Here is a 16,439-nt window from a genome sequence, read left to right as displayed (position 1 = left end):
TTTGCAAAGCAGGATTCAAACTTGTTTTAGAGGTGCATCATCATAGCTTACATATAACTCCACTGAGGAGGAAAGCAGCAGCATTAGATGAGAAGGAAAGGCAGTTTCAGAAGGTGAAATATTCCCATTTTGCAAAAAGCCGGATCCAAGGCTGAAGGGAAAGCAGCACTTGTGCTATTTTTGATTGTACCATTATTGATTACAGTCAATCGATACTACCAGTACAGCAATCAGAACAGCTTTCTGATATGCTGACACCCTGGTATGCCATACAAGTGCTTATTTGTACAACAATAAAATATGGCACCAGACTTTCAAAGGTATTAGAAGTGCTTAACAATATAGACTGGCATCTTTAGGAAATCATACACCTTCAGAAAGTTTTGTGATCAGGACAAAACTTTCCTTTTAGTATGTAATTTTTTATAAAGATTCAGTTCACTGATTGAACATTCTATCAGTGAATCAGGATAGAATTGGCTCCCTAAAATACTATAAGGACAGTCTAAAATGTCTTTTTTTTTTTTTTTAAACCATTTACCATAATATGGTTTGTTAATCCCGAAACATAGCAATGATTATTTGAATGGCAGTAAGCATTCTACTACTGCCCACAAAAGCAGGGGCATCCACTACATATTACCCATCTTTGTGAAATACAGCAGCAGTTAGCAAGGTAGAGAATCAGAGAACTGACTTACTCTGAAATAATTAATGTCAAGACTTCTCAAACCCGGTAATATGAAAGGCCAGGTCTATCTCTTTTGTCCTGCCCGAATGTAAATAGCTTCCTGAAAGCCAGGAAGCAAAATTGCTGCCCAAGGACCATCTCCTATCCTTGCATTGCAGTTATGCATTTTTTTCAGTTAACACATGTGGCACACAAAAGTAATTCTGAAACCACACTAATCAATTTCATATACTATGAATGTAAATAATACATGACATAGCGAGAGCCTGCTTTTTTCATATCTACTTCCACATCTACCCAAGGCTTCCACAAACATTTCCAAGATGCTTCACAAATTGCTTTAGCTTTCAGTAGTTAGTTATTTGGGGTGTCCCATTCAGCATCATTAGCAGTGATGCTGCTGTACAAAACAAAAGGACCCTAAGGCTAAAATAGCCCATTGTGTCCTTTTCATCTTAAGGGTGGATCACTGAATTGCCCCAGCAAGTATTTCAAGAGGAAAATATCTGATGCATCCCATGCTCAGATTGCCTTTCAGACCACACTTTCAAGCTCTGTGAACAGACTCCTGTATTCATTATAGCTCCTAACCGTAACTTTAGCCCCTATGACAACAATATTACATTAAAGAGATGATCCAATGTCCATCTTCAGAAGCCTTTGATATCTGTTATCATTTGAGTAAACTGGGACTAGAAGGCAGCATAAGCTTCCTTCGAGGCAAACTCCTTACAAATAGAAGTACAGATATCTTGTAGTAAACCTTGTGAATGCCTCGGAATTCATAACACTCCTTGTAATACTGAAGAATACAACCCAAATGGGGATGCAAGCAGTAACTTTATAGTCACATATGGACCAAGCTATATAGCCCTTTATGTCCTCATTTTATGCCCTATAGCTGTGCATAGCGTCACAAAGTTAAAGCACAACTTAAAAGAAACAAAGCTACGCAGCTTCCAAATTGTGGGATATGCCATACAGAATAAACAGAGACTGAGTAAATAGGAAGAGAGTTTGTTTGCATACTCCAATTTTAGTTTATAGGCCAGCTAGAAATACCAATTGAACTAGAAAACACCTTTTTATAAAGCCACCTTTTGGTTTTGACCCAAAAGGGCTAATAAGTGAAAGCCATTACAAAAAAAGACCTTATTTCTAGATATTTCTTTCTAATGTATTTTCTTTATCTATTTAACAGCATGCTTTCTTTACTGTTCTATATTCTCTTGTGTTGGTTTTTAACACAACAAAGGACAACTTCAAGTTTAGAAGAAAGTCAAACTGCCCTTTTTTTTTTTTTTTTACTTAAAAAGAAAAGAAAAACTGACTAAATTTCAGTTAGACACTATTTCACTCACACATTTAACTTTTCACTCTTTCTTTCAAGCATATCCAATTGCTGAATAAAAGTAGCAAAGCTCCAGCAACCTTAAACAGAGATCCCACAGTTTTCCTACCTTTGTCCGAGTTTAAGACTTCTTGAGGCTGCTCTCCTTGAATTTCAGGTTAGCATTCCAGGCCCCAAGGCTGGCAGTTGAAAAAGCCCCCTGCCTCACCTGGCTCTGATAAAAAGCACCTGTGTTACACCACTGACCTGCTAACCCTGCTGCACAGAAAATGAGCATCAGCTGGGTCTGTTACAGAATCAGTACCTGCAGCTGGGTTTAGACACAACCCTTCATGTTAGGACTAATGCTGATCCACTGGTAAGGTTGTTCAGCCTGCTAGAAGGAGTCTTTTGAAAAACTACCTATCTTTTTTTCATAGAATAAATAGGGAGGAAAAAAGGTATGATTGAATTTGTTGTTCTACTTTTTAAGAAACAGTTTGAGCTACTTTAGTTATATATAACACTGTTTCTAATAGTTTCCATTCACAGTGTATCTATATTTTTTGATATGAGCTCTTCTTGGTAAGATCTCAGCACTTTCAAGTAGCTTAATAAGTAATACAACTAACATTTGTTATGCATTTGTTCTTTTATTCCCTTTGGTAGAGATAAGAGCACATAGTAGAGCATTTTATGATACTTGGTATGCGTTCCAATGTGTTGTCCTCCATTTCTGTTGTTGCATGCTACATGTCAGCTGGAAATCAAAAGATAGCCCTTTATTTTAGTTTCTCTGTCAGGTACTATCCAATCTATCCAGATTACCCTAGATAGAAGGGATACAGAGTTCTTGTGTTGGGAGTTTAGTAGGGCAAGAGTATCACCTTTTCTAGGATGCTTTATTGCTTTGACAATCTTTAGGAAAATGGATACAGAAATTAGGCCATTCTTTCTCTTCCAAAAAGTGCTGGGCGAAAATATCAAAGAAATAGACCACAAGGTCTTCAGAACAGTCTTGGGTAGACACATTGCACAGTTAGACCTAACTCATTACATCTAGGCCAATAAACTAATTAGATAGTAAATATTAGAAGACCTGCTCATTCATTAGACTAATTGAGCTAATGCTGTCCAGGCATTAAAATACGAGGAATGAAAGCTATATGCAAACAAAACAGTTGTAATGACTTTCTGATAAATACTTTCAAGCTGAATAAGTCTAGAGGATATTACTCAAGGGTAGCAGAAAGATTTCCTTTGCACAGCAGCAATAATCTATATATCCACAGAGAATTTAAATACATGATTGAGATCTGCAGCATACTACGTTCACTGCAGATGTAGAGGTAATGTTGCAGCTAAGTTTCTATTAGAAATCAGCGACCCTGAATTCTTGTCTGGTTTTCAGGAAGACATTTTGTACTAAATGTTTGGAGAAACGGGCAAAAGGTGCTTGAACTAAAGGGTCGGCAAGAATGAGAGAAAGAAACAATCATTAGAATTCAGAGTATAACTTATTTGCTACTTTCTCAACAAAATATAATCCAAAGAAAAGAGAGAAAATTGAGCTTCTAGGTCTTATATATGTAGAAGATTAATGTAATCATGTTTTTTAAAGTTGAGATTTTAAATAAATATCAATTCAGCTCATTAGCTGTGAGCTAAAATTGTCTGTTCAAGACAAAATCTTGCTAATTTGGTACTCTTTTTTTTTCTCTGAAAAATAAAGCACTAAAGCTTCATTCCCCCTGTCACAAAGTCCCATTGCTGACAGTAGGTCTCTACTGTAGCTGTAAATGAACAGTTTCCAAGTAGGGTCTTGTTCCCTAAACTGATTCTGTTCTCTAATTTGTAGGAGTAGTTTAGCAGAGCACAGAAGAGAACAGAAGGGGAATGTCCACTTTATATCCCTTTTTTCTGATATATGGATGGGAGCTTGGGAATTGTCTGACCTGTTTGCCACTTAAACAGCAGGAACACAGGTGTGCACTTGCATACATGTCTCTACATGTATGCGCATATTATCATTCAATGAGCACACAAATCATAGCAAGGTGTCAGAAAAAGCAAGGTCCGCAAACTTTTTTCCCACATTGCATCCCTGTTTGATAAAGCAAGGTGGAAGATGAGTAAACTGGGAGTTTTACTCCCAGTAGTTACCTTGACTGGGTGCATGTACTTCTCACATCCATGCGTGTGGGAAGACCACTTAGTCACTTCTACAGATTCCTGCTATTGACATTCCTTTTCCTCACTACATCCTACATGGCATGAACTGGAGGGCTAGCTTGACAAAAGCCTTAGGGAAGAGTGAAAGAAGCTAGGAGAAGGGAATATTAAGTATAGAAATGAGAAACAGTAAAGAAGAGTATCAAATATAGGGTGGAAGGGGAGAGGAAAGCCTAAGGACAGTGCAGTGATGGGTGTGTATTCTGGAGCCAGTTTGGGGAGAGTGGAAGGTTCTCCAAAACTGAAACTCTGTTTCACTGCCCCTCTCTAGCCTAATTAAAGGAATGCAGTTGCCACGTTTACAGAGTCTTGCTGGTATCCTGGTCCTGTATGTGGAGATTGTGTGACTGCCATATTAAAATTTTGTTCAGCTCCCCCAAATCAATATTAAGAATCCATGTTCTGCCTGGAATAACTCAAATGGAATCCATACATCACAGTGCTTCTTCCTTTGGATAGTTAGAGAAAACAGTATTTATATCAATGTCTTCAAACATCTCAATGACTATTAACAACTTTGGGTTGAAAGAAAACAATTCTGAGAATTATTTTCAAGGGGACTGTCCTAAAGCTGTGGCTTTCTTACGGTGCTGTTTGCTTGTACTCCTCCAGCCTTGTGAGTTATGAGACATGCACCCAAGTGATAGAAATCCCATCACTTACCCTTATCTATGAGATATCCTCTAATTTGATATGAAAGTGTAAAAATGTTTTGAGAAATAGATCTCGGCAGAATTTACTGCAGATGCCCTTCAAGCCTCTTCCAGTGGAATCATTTATCAAATATGTGAGAACATGTCAGAGTGAGGATTTCTGAGCCTTGTCCTAAATTGCATTTTATATATGGATTAATGAACGAAGTAATAAATCAAGAAAGACTGCTGTGCTCCGATTACTCTCAGTTCCTTGTATACAACTTCTTTTAATGTCCTACCTGCAAGGCAATGGGGGGAAGTAAGGGGGAGAGAGAGCACAGAAAAAGACGGGACTGGCGAGAATCAGCTTTCCTCTTTGTACTGATTCTACATAGTACTGCTTACCCTTTTTTTATTGTATTTGCACAGTTTTGCCTAAAAGTTGGGTGGAAAACAGAATTCTTCCCTCCCTAAAAACACCCATGTGAGCTCTGGGAACGGGTTTCTTCATACAGAGCGTAATTACTGGCTATCATCTAGCAAAAGTATAGGTTTTACAGCATATTAGTTCTTTGTCCACAGTAAAGCATGGACATCCATCCCACAAACTTAGGCATTATTATATCTCTTATTCCCCCAAAGTAGTCAACTGCAGGCTTACTACTAATGTCAGTAGTTAGATATAGTCCTAAAGGTCTCAATTATAACAGAAAACAGCATTGATTTAACTGTCTAATCAAGCTAACATAACTTGATAAAAGATGAACAGAAACCAGGTGAGAACATCTACATGAAGGGGTTGTGCTTTTTAACTAATTTATCAAATTTTTCAGTGATGCAAATTTGCCATCTATACAAACCCAAAATGTCATGGAAATGCATTAACTTTCATAGTCTACACCCAGATAGCTCCTGGCCCATAGTACGCAAGCAGAGTCCAAGAGTCTTTTCTAAGACTTTAATAAAGCAAATCTTCCTTCTGTAACTTGTGGAATCTGTCTAGATTTATTTTCTTTCAGGCGTTATAATGTCTTTGGGAAGGAATGTAAATGATGTAGAGACATTTCTAGCTCCCAACAGTGGAGGGCTATATGACTTGTAATCACAAGTGCTCTGACAATGTTTGCTGTTCTGTTGCTGGAAAATCCCCCTTGCCCATCCTGAAGCTTTTATTTTCTCCTTATCCCTCATTTGCATTCTCTCTTTCATCCAAACAACAACACAAGTTCAGCATTTCGACAGGTTGTCATCAGTATCATTCCTATCCTGAGGGCTAGATCCATGATGTACAATTGTTCTCCACGGCCTCTTTCATCTTTCCTATATAGCGTTAAGGAGGATGCAAAAATATTTCAGTGTTTTAACATGCACACTACTGTAGAAAGGGGAGATAACACATTTTAGCATACAAAAGGGTAGATGCCAGATTAATATGACAAACCTGGAAGAAGCTGGATAGACAGCCAGGAAAAGATGACATAAGGTGCAGGAGAATGGGTTTTAAATTGGTGCTGAAACAAGCAATGTTAGCACTGATGTCATGAATTCTTAGAGTGTTTGCATACCACAGCAAGTGTTTGTTTTCTCCTTAGGGAGAGTTTGTATTTGTTATAGCTGACAAGAAGAAAGGTGAGGAAGAAAGAGCTAGTATGTTTTAAAGCATGACAGGAAAAAAAAATCTTTTCTATTTTCCTGGTGTTTGGAGAATAGTTTGCTGTCTGCGATTTAAACAGATTGTAACTGGTGGAGGGTGGGAGTTCTTCAAAAGGAGGGACAAAACGGGAAGTGTGGGCTAAATTCTGAATGCTGAACTGGCCAGGATGCTGTCTGATAGAGGGCTCTAGAAACTTGAAGTCAGACAGACACTGGTGACTTGGGAAGCCATTTGCTAGTAATTTCAAGCCACCTATACTTTAGTCATCCTGTTGGCATAACATAAATTGCTCAGACTGTATTTATCCTGTAGCTAAAAGGAGCAGATTATCTGCAAATTCAGCATACACACATATACTCACTTGCAGTACAGTTTGACTCCAAAAATATCCCAACATTTTGGGTTTTCTTCTGTTACCCCTGTGCAGACAGAGGGTTTAGAAAACAGTAGCTCATGGCAACCATTGAACAGTCCCACTGATGACAAATAAGGGACAGTTCATTTCCCTTTGCTGTCTGGGTTGGCTCCATAGAAATAATAAATGCTAAAAGCAGAAATAATTGTTTCACTACAGTGAGTAGATATATTCACTGAATATACACAGAGGATTGCATAAGAAATACGTTTAACATAGAGCTACGTTTTAAAAATAAAATAATTATCCCACTAAGTCTTTCTCAATCACATCAAGTTTTTAAAAGAAAAAATAATTTTCCTATGTATTGCAGGTTTTAGGAGCTCAGAATTGAGATGCAAACTAAAATCAGTATTTCAGGATAGGACTGTCTCTCACTGCTTATTGTATAGTAGCCAGAACAGTGCAATTTCCTGTTGAAGTACAAGAAGAAATCAAAGTGTGGTTCATCCCAGAAGTTCACATTGCAGACAAGTGATGGTATTAACTTCATTAAATTTTTTATCTATGCAGAAATTTCTTTTTCTAATTGGAGGTACCTAACAGATGTTCTAAAAAGAGACAGATAAATTGTGAATTCTTATGCCTACAGACATGCCCAGAACAGGTTAACTTATCTTCAGGTGACACCTCTTTGGGCAGGCAATTTCTTGTTCTGTTCTTACACTAATGGATGCTTAACAACCTAGCTCAGCAGAGACAGTGGAATTAGTTAGGTCAGGGAAGCTCTAGCAGACAACAGAGTTTTAAAGAATTTGAGGGTTTGTATATCTGTTTTTCTTATGTAATAGTCTTGGCCTCCATTTAGATTTGCAGCATTAGGGAATGTTTTTAAGTATTTTATCCATGTGTCAATTATTCTCTGAAGAGGGCTTCACTGTATATCTACAATATTGCACTTGTGCAGTAAAAACAAGCATCTGAAGAACCCTCATGAAAATACATAAAAGCCAATTATTGTGATTTGTGTTTACATTCCAGCTGTCTTCTAATGAGATTTTTTTCCATGCCATTGAAAAAAGAAGATAGTGCTGTCAATTTCTGGACTCGGAGATAAAGTTCATGAAAACATTTAAGTACATACTTCAGATTTTGTCTTAAGAGTTGAGAGATTTTCCTGAAAATGTATGAATTTAAACATACACTGGAGTGCCTTCATGAATTAAAAACCTGATTTAATAGATGCAAGTAAATGCATAACGAGACTGAATTCAACCACCTGTTTGTAGCCACAGGTTCCTTCCTAACTCAAAGTAACCTCTCACAGTGCAGTTATGGACCTTTGATGATGAATGCCCTATGTATTTCAGGTCTGAATGGTCTAGACCATTCAATAGGGCAGTCAGTAGGCCAGATCTGGCTTCCAGAGGATTTCTTCCAGCCTACTAATATTTCTACTTGACTTTGAGCTGGGGACAGATGATAAAAGGTAAAACCTTGTTACCGGCAGTATGTGAATCCCAGCTTTTATGGAGTGCCTCTAGTCAACCTGCCCACGCCCAGGCATGAAGCTCTAGAAGCTCTATAGCCCCACACAGATGCAAAAGTCTCTAGAAAGCAGTCTGCTGAGGCATCCCAGCACAGGCATCTGGCCCACACATACTGAAAAAGCTGAATTAACTCCTATAGGGAATGGGGAGTGGAGTGGATGTGCCACTATAACACAGCCAAACCACAGCTGCTGTAATAGCACAGTGAATGTTCCCATTTCTTAAAGGGTGTCATGCATATCAAACTTTTCTCAGTCTTAATTACAAAACAAAAAAATAATATGATCCTTTTGCTATATGTCTTTATTTACCCTCTCATCTGCTCTAGCATTTTAATATCCAAGCTTTAGTTAGAAACAGATGCTTCAGCTTTAGCACCCTCTTGTAATGGCTTAATACTCTAGGTAAGACTGAAGACAGAGGAAAAAGATGCTACACCAAGCGCAACTTTTGAACAAATGGGCTTGAATATTCATTAAACAACATTTAATTTAAACACCCAAACTCTAAAAGCAGCAACATATGGGCCTGTTTTATTTTACATAAACTGAATATGAGGTTGTGCCATTAGTTTCTGCAGACATAACGTTCATTACAAATGAAGTATGTTTTCCTTTAGGGAACGTGCTACCATTTCTGTAGTGTTGTCATTCCCCCAAAAGGTTCAGTATACTTGCCATATGAAGTACTCTTCTTGTTAATGTGCTTCAAAATGTAAACAAAATTCCCATAGATCTTCATTGACAAAGGGAACCTGGGGCAAATTAAATTCTTTAATGAGAAACAAACAAAGAAAAGAGCCCTCCCTTTTCAGTATTTTACCATGTTTAAGAGACTGTCTCGACTACATAGCTTGTTACATGGGTTTTCCCCTTACTCTTTGTGATTGAACATTTTTGCATCAGTAACAGCATGATATGTGGTTCTACAGTCCTCTGCTGGCTAAATGATTACTTTGCACAATCTCTTTGAGAATCTAAGCTGTTTTCTTGCATGCATCTTCACTGAAAAAAGCAAGATACTTGCTCTTGAAGTTTGTGTAGATTGAAAATAGCTAGATAAAAACATTTTGATTAGTCAGCAAGCTCCATGAAAAGTATTTTACACATGGTCCTGCACTTTACATCCCAAGACAGCTATTTAAGTGATAAAACAAATAAAGAAAAAGAGGCTGGGGGTGATAAGTACTTGAAGAACTAGGCTGAAAAGCGAAAGAGAAGCATCACCACATCTGAAATTGGAGGATCTGTTCTCTCTGTAGTGTTGCTTCAACTGTCATTAAAGTAATTGAGAAGTATTAATTGAACAATGGACCTCAGAAGTACCTTGTGCATAGTGTTTTACTTGGTAGGTGTCTGCTGTGGTATTCTTCTATTTCCCCATTTACTAATTTTAATAAAAGTGAGGCACTGAAAGGTTTGCTTTGTTGTTTGGGGGTTTGTTTTGTTTTGTGCTTGTTTGGTTTTTGTTTGTTTGTTTTTTAATTGAGAAACCCTCCAGAAATTATTGTGTGTCTTTACTGAAGGAAGAGGGTTAACGTAGGACTGAAGACATGTGGCACCTTGATGTACCCTGGAAGCGTATCTCCTTTCATCCACAGGACAGCAGCAATACAAAATGCTCCACAATCTTCCCTCAACTCCGGAGACAGTAATTTCAGGTTCCTCCAGTTTTTTTGGCACTTGTACCCATAAAGGTGCCAGTGGAGCATTGATCAACCACTAGGAAAGAGATGGATAAATAAATTGCTTCATATAAGCTATGTGATTACTGTTCATTCCTACAGTCTATGGGAAAGTAAAGCTAGAAAAAAGCATCTGTAAGCAGAACAAATCTAAGAAACAAAGACACTGTTGGGACAGAAAGGGAGGGGATGCAAGATAGAAACACAACAAAAGGGCAGATAGATCACTAAGGATACATGCCTGGAGGCATGTATCAATGGAACAGCCATACAGGGGTAGCATTTCCCAAGAGTGAGTGGAAAGGACTGACACAGGTTTCAAAGAGAAGCATGGTCTATATGCAACAGGCAGCTTGAATGAAGACAAGATATTCTCTTGGCTAAGCAGAGACTTGTGGGTTAAGCAAACCTCAGGCTTCTTTAAGGGGACAGCAAAAGATGGAAGATTGAAAAACTACCTTTCCCCACCTCTTAACACATTAAAATCAGTAGTGATCACACAAACTATTTACTTTAAAGTATAAATTGTTTGTGTTATTGAGTAATGAGCTTTGCTAATGAACATAGGGACACGCATTCTCAATGAGTTGTAAACCATAGAGAAGAGTGCCCCTAGTTAAACAGCCAGTTATGGGTACAGCTGAGTTGTGAGACTAAAATGGTACAAAATTATGTTGGCCTATCATCACTGAGAAAAGTAAAAGTTGGAGCATTACCTTGACACCAAGATTCAATTCCCCAGCACACTTCCCTGTTTTCTGACCTGGGGACCAGTCACCACAGGCGGTATTTTTATAGTCATAGGAGGTTCACTTATTTGTACACAAGTACATTTGTACTTATGCTTTTAAAACACTCAGGTACTTGAAAGAATCTTTGTACTTTATCCTTCTGTGCTTCACCTGTGAAGCGGGAATACTGAATGTTCCAGCCTCATAGGGATTTGTAAGGTTGTCCAATAACATCCTGCCAGCCCCATGCAAGTGCCTGCACCTGTCTTCAACGCTGGCATAGGTTTTTTCTAAGGAGACACTCCAAGGTTTGGTCTGTGCACCGCTGCGTTAGAGCTTCTGTAAAAGTATTCTACACCGAGACTTTCCCCCAAGCCACCAGACATGCCATACCAATCAAGTATGAGCCAAAAGAATACTGTTAAAACTAAAGAAAGTATTATTTTAAAGCAATCCTTTACCACACTGAAAGGAGATTTTTTTTTTTCAAAAGCACGTCAGTCACAAAAGGCAACTAGCAGACATTTATGCCCATGAAGATCTTCCCATTTAATAAAAACAAAAACAAAATTGATGCATATTTTACTTACTCTATGTTTAATGCCAGATGTTTACCTTTTAACATTTCATTGATGCTTGACAATTCAATTTCACCATGTTTTCTCTGATTTATGCATTAGGTCAGTGCTTCAGTGTTTGTTTAAACACTAGGGAGTTCAATGCTAGGCAAAATATACTCTCATTTTAATTAACTCCTCAAAAACATAAATATTAGTGTGTAAGTATGAAGCAATTTCTCCCAATCCTAGGTTCTTCGTCTTTACTTTTGTAAAGCCCTGAAGCAGGGCCTAATCTACCTTTCTTCAAGTAGAATAAATACTTAAAACAAGTTCTGACAGCTCCTAAGTTTTATGATACTCCTCTATGTGCCTTTAAAAAAAAAAAAGCTTCATTTCACTTCTGCCTGTAGCAGGATCCATCAAACTCTGTCAGAAACAGTGAAATAAAATCAACTTTTTCCCTCTTTTAATTTAAAAATATTAAGCTACTTGCATTGTGATTTTTACATTGGCTGTTAAACCAGACAGAAAACATTGAAAAAGGAAAGTGTTGGTCTCAATTTTCTACCTGCAGCCAGCACTGTGCCAGAGATATGGATCTGAGGTCATTTGTTGCAGAAAAGTTTTATTTCCAGTGATTGAAACCCGTTCGCAAATCAACGCAAACAATGCCTGGCTTAACAAACAGGCTAGCAAAAATTGACAGAAAGTGATAGCAGGGTAGTAGCTCCAGTACAATCAAATCAGATCATCATGAAAGGCAGTGGAGCATGCTTCTCCTAATGCAGGTCAGTTTGCAGTCTGGCCAGCTTCATTAGATAACAAGCTGTATTTTAACCCAATGAATGCAAGCACAAACCGTTATCATCTACCCCAGTGAAGCACTGTACTCACACATCTTTAGCTAATTGTAAAAGATGTACTGTGTTAAGAGAAGCCACAGATGCTCGGAATATCCTTCTGCCTCAGTACGCTACTTGACCTTACTTAGGATCTCTGTGTATGAACAGCAGTCACTGGAAAGGAAGATGGAGCTTTTTTATTAGCAGTCCTGGTTGCCGATGGCCAGCTCTTGGAAAAAACACAATTATGTTCTAGCACACAGGATGCCTTTTAGCCACTTTTGCAGCTGTTTCATTAGCCACAGCCTTTACAAAGAAAAAAGGCTAAAATTAAGAAGAAACTTACTGAATTCCAGATGAGGATAAAAAAAATGCCCTGTAGAATTTTATTTTTTTTTTTTTTAAAGACATTAACCAGAGTTCACAAATGTTAGCAACAAACATAAGACCAAATTTCCATTTAATCCCTTTAAAGCAAAGGAGTCCAAAAGCATTCAAGTACTAGGATATGCCTACTCCTGACATGGACTTGTCAAAGGTTACTTAAATGTTTTCATTTTACCTCTTAGAGGCATTGTCACAAATGTGTTCATAGAAATAACTTAGTCTTATTGCTATTGTGTTAGGAACATGATGAACAAAAACATTTGCCACCCATATCAGAAAGTTCTCCTGCTCAGAGGAAACTTTTCCAGCGTTCAGAGCAAAAAATGAACTACTCTCATCCGGTCTCTTAGCACCACTAAAATATCGATCCAAAAAAAAAAAAAAAAAAAAAGGCTCAATATATCTACTTTTGCTCAAATAGAAGTGCATGAGCAGGAAGCATTCACAACTAGAATTTCAAACTTACTGTAGGAATCTAGTATCAACAGCTGCTACAGGACAGTGTTCTGTTTCCTCTGTGTAGGAAACTAATGACATTAAAATTAATTTTGTACAGGAACTGACCAGAATAATATGGACAAGTTAATTTCTTCCAACTGTTACAAACAGATTTAATAGTGACCTGCATACTTTATTCCTTAAATGACCCATTTTCTATAAACAAAAAGAACCACATCACCCTTCTATCCCTCTGCCTACTGGTACTGCAGTCTTCTCATAGCATATTATGCCTCATTTATTTCAAGCCACTGATGATACCAGCTTCATTTCTTTCCCTCAACATTTGTTCGCAAGCCTGTTTCAAGCTGCTCCCTACACAAAACAACCTCATTGCCCAGGTGATGCCAAATTCTACCATCTTTCATCTGTATCAGTTGTTAGCTTTTTCTATGATGCCAAGACACTAATCTCTGCTCCTCCAAACAGACTCTGCTTCCCTGGTAAATCTTTCTTTGATCCACTGCACTTGGTCTTTTGCCTTCTAGACTACAATCTCCTTCAGACAGAAGCCACCGTTATCTGGCTGTGCCTCATATATTTCACTGAATATAGAGGTGGAACCTCAGCAAGAAGCTGGACTGCTTGATCCAGTTTCAATTAAGTCAAGCCCTCAGGCTTCTGCACAGCTTTTCAAGTATTCCACAGGAAGACAGTTTACTCTTACTAGCCCAGCTGTACAATTTTGAGTCCTTCCTACAAAAAAGAAAAAAAACAACAGTTTCTGTGATAATTATATCCCTTGTAAAAACCAGACAACTCAAACAAGTCCTAGCCATTAAAAATGGTAAAGAGTTAATGAAAGTCTTCCCAGGTATATCAATTTGAGATTACACATCAACAGTTTAATTTAGAAGTTCCTTCTCCAAGAATCCCTCAGTCTAATTTGGGCTCCAGACTGGTCATCAAATAGAAAAAACACTTGAGATACTGAAATACGAGGGCTAGGCCAAAGTCCAAGAGCAGGCAACAGTGACAAAAACTACTACCTATAGATGATGGGATATGCCAAGATCAGCAGGAAATAAAAGGGTACCTGCAGCACACAGTGGGGAAAGGAGTGAAGATTCCTGTTCATCAATGCTTTCCCCTTAATTGTTTTACCTCCCACAGGAAAGGGGATTAACCTAGAGTCTCTTCACAGCATGACATGTGCATTAAACTTCTCAATCACAGAACATCTGCTACACATTGCTTAGACTCTAGCGTACAAGGGCAAAATCTTGGCAGAACAGAAACTCGCACGAAGAGCTGCTTATCTCTCCAGACTGTCGAAGCACCAAGATTTCAGATGACAGCTATTCAGCTGCCTGCCATTTTCCAGGTGGAAGGGTAGGGGAAAAGGGCAGCCACATCAACACAGAATGTTGCAGAACAGCAGGAAAACTCAAATAGGGCGATCTGATTTGATCAGTTAATTCTACATCATTTTATGTCATTTTGTCCCCTTCCCCATTTTTTGTGTTTAATGTCTCATTTGCAAGACAACAGTACAGCTTATGGGTGTGTGGTTATAACCTAACCATGCAACAAGGAAAGAGTCAGTTGTTCTATGGAATCACCAGGTATTTTTTGTTGCCAGTCTTAAATCATCAAAATGGGGCATCAAATACCAAATTTTGGCACCAAGCAGCAAGACAGCCCATTTCAATCCATCTGCTTTGAAAAGTTACCGTGCCTCATAAATGAACCTGTAATGAAAAGCACTTAAGACATTACAAAATTGAGAAGGGAACCTTTACTATTCCAACTCCAGAACTAAGTTCTGCTTCAAGAGGTACATGTCCCCTGGAACAGCACTGTTTATGTAAAGTCAAATCATCAAGACTATGCAAGACATATACCTTTATGCCAGCACTTATTTATAAATCCTTTGTTGATTGTTTAAAACTAAGCTAAGAAGGCTTCCGAAAAGAGCAACTAGCATTTGTGCCAGCACTCTAGAGCTTTGTAGTAGTAAACATTTGGAAAACACTAACTGTATGGTCTTCACAGAAACAGATGGTTTTCATTCAATTCAAAAAGGAACCAGTGAAACAAAAATATCACTTAAAGCCTCAGATCCTGAACACAACTATTTTCAATGGACCTTTTCAAAGGAGTTGACCTCTTTGACAGGGGACAATTCGGCTTCCCTTCAGCCTATTTTATGAAAAATTGCTATAAAAGTCTTCCTTGTATTTGTATTGCTGTGTTCACACTACCCCCTAGTGATTGTTCAATTATATTTAATAGCATGACTCTTCTCTCCTTTGTTGTTGATCATTATATACAGAAAGGGTTTACTGTAAGTATTACCTTTAACAGGTTTAGGTTCTAGCTCTAAGCCTTACGTGTGTAACATTTGCTCCATATCCCTTACAATCTTCTTGGTTGTCAGAAATTTACTGTCACCTATTCAAAACTTATCTACAGACTCCAGACATCAGTGTGTATACTGTATCTAAGTAGCAACACAAATCCCACTTCTAATATTCCTCTAGCAATTCTTCAGAATTTAGTACACTTACAACCTTTAGGAAGAAGATTCAATAGGTACCTATCTTTGAAGGTCTGTCTGCCAAATAAAAAAAGCCTTTTAACTTCCACAGGACTTCAGAATCAAAACTTATTTTAGAAGCAATTACTCCATTTCACCATCCCCGGAGTCTAACATCACTAGTTTACCTATGTTTAGAAGAAACTGGAGTACCTGGAGGGAGGCGATTGTCCCGCGCCACTCTGCGCTGGTGCGGCCTCATCTTGAGTACTGTGTGCAGTTTTGGGCGCCACAGTACAAAAAGGGTACAAAGCTACTAGAGAGCGTCCAGAGGAGAGCCACAAAGATGGTGAAGGGTTTAGAGGGGAAGCCATATGAGGAGTGGCTGAAGTCACTTGGTCTGTTCAACCTGGAGGAGACTGAGGGGAGACCTCATCACTGCCTACAGCTTCCTCATGAGGGAAGGAGGAGGGGCAGGCGCCGATCTCTTCTCCCTGGCAACCAATGATAGGACCCGAGGGAACAGCAGGGAGATATGCCAGGGGAGGTTTAGGTTGGACATTAGGAAAAGGCTCTTCACCCAAGGGTGGTGGAGCACTGGAACAGGCTGCCCTGGGAGGTAGTCAAGGCGCCAAGCCTGACAACATTCAAGAAGCATTTGGACAACTCTCTCAGACACATGGGATGAATTTTGGGGTTGTCTTATGCAGGGACAGGAGTTGGACTCGATGATCCTTGTGGGTCCCTTCCAACTCAGGACACTCTATGATACCTATCCTTTCACCAGGACAACTGCCTACTAATTCCAGTT

Source organism: Platalea leucorodia (assembly GCF_965183815.1).
Source record: "Platalea leucorodia genome assembly, chromosome: 4".
Classification (NCBI taxonomy): domain Eukaryota; kingdom Metazoa; phylum Chordata; class Aves; order Pelecaniformes; family Threskiornithidae; genus Platalea; species Platalea leucorodia.
This window is presented reverse-complemented; position numbering follows the sequence as displayed.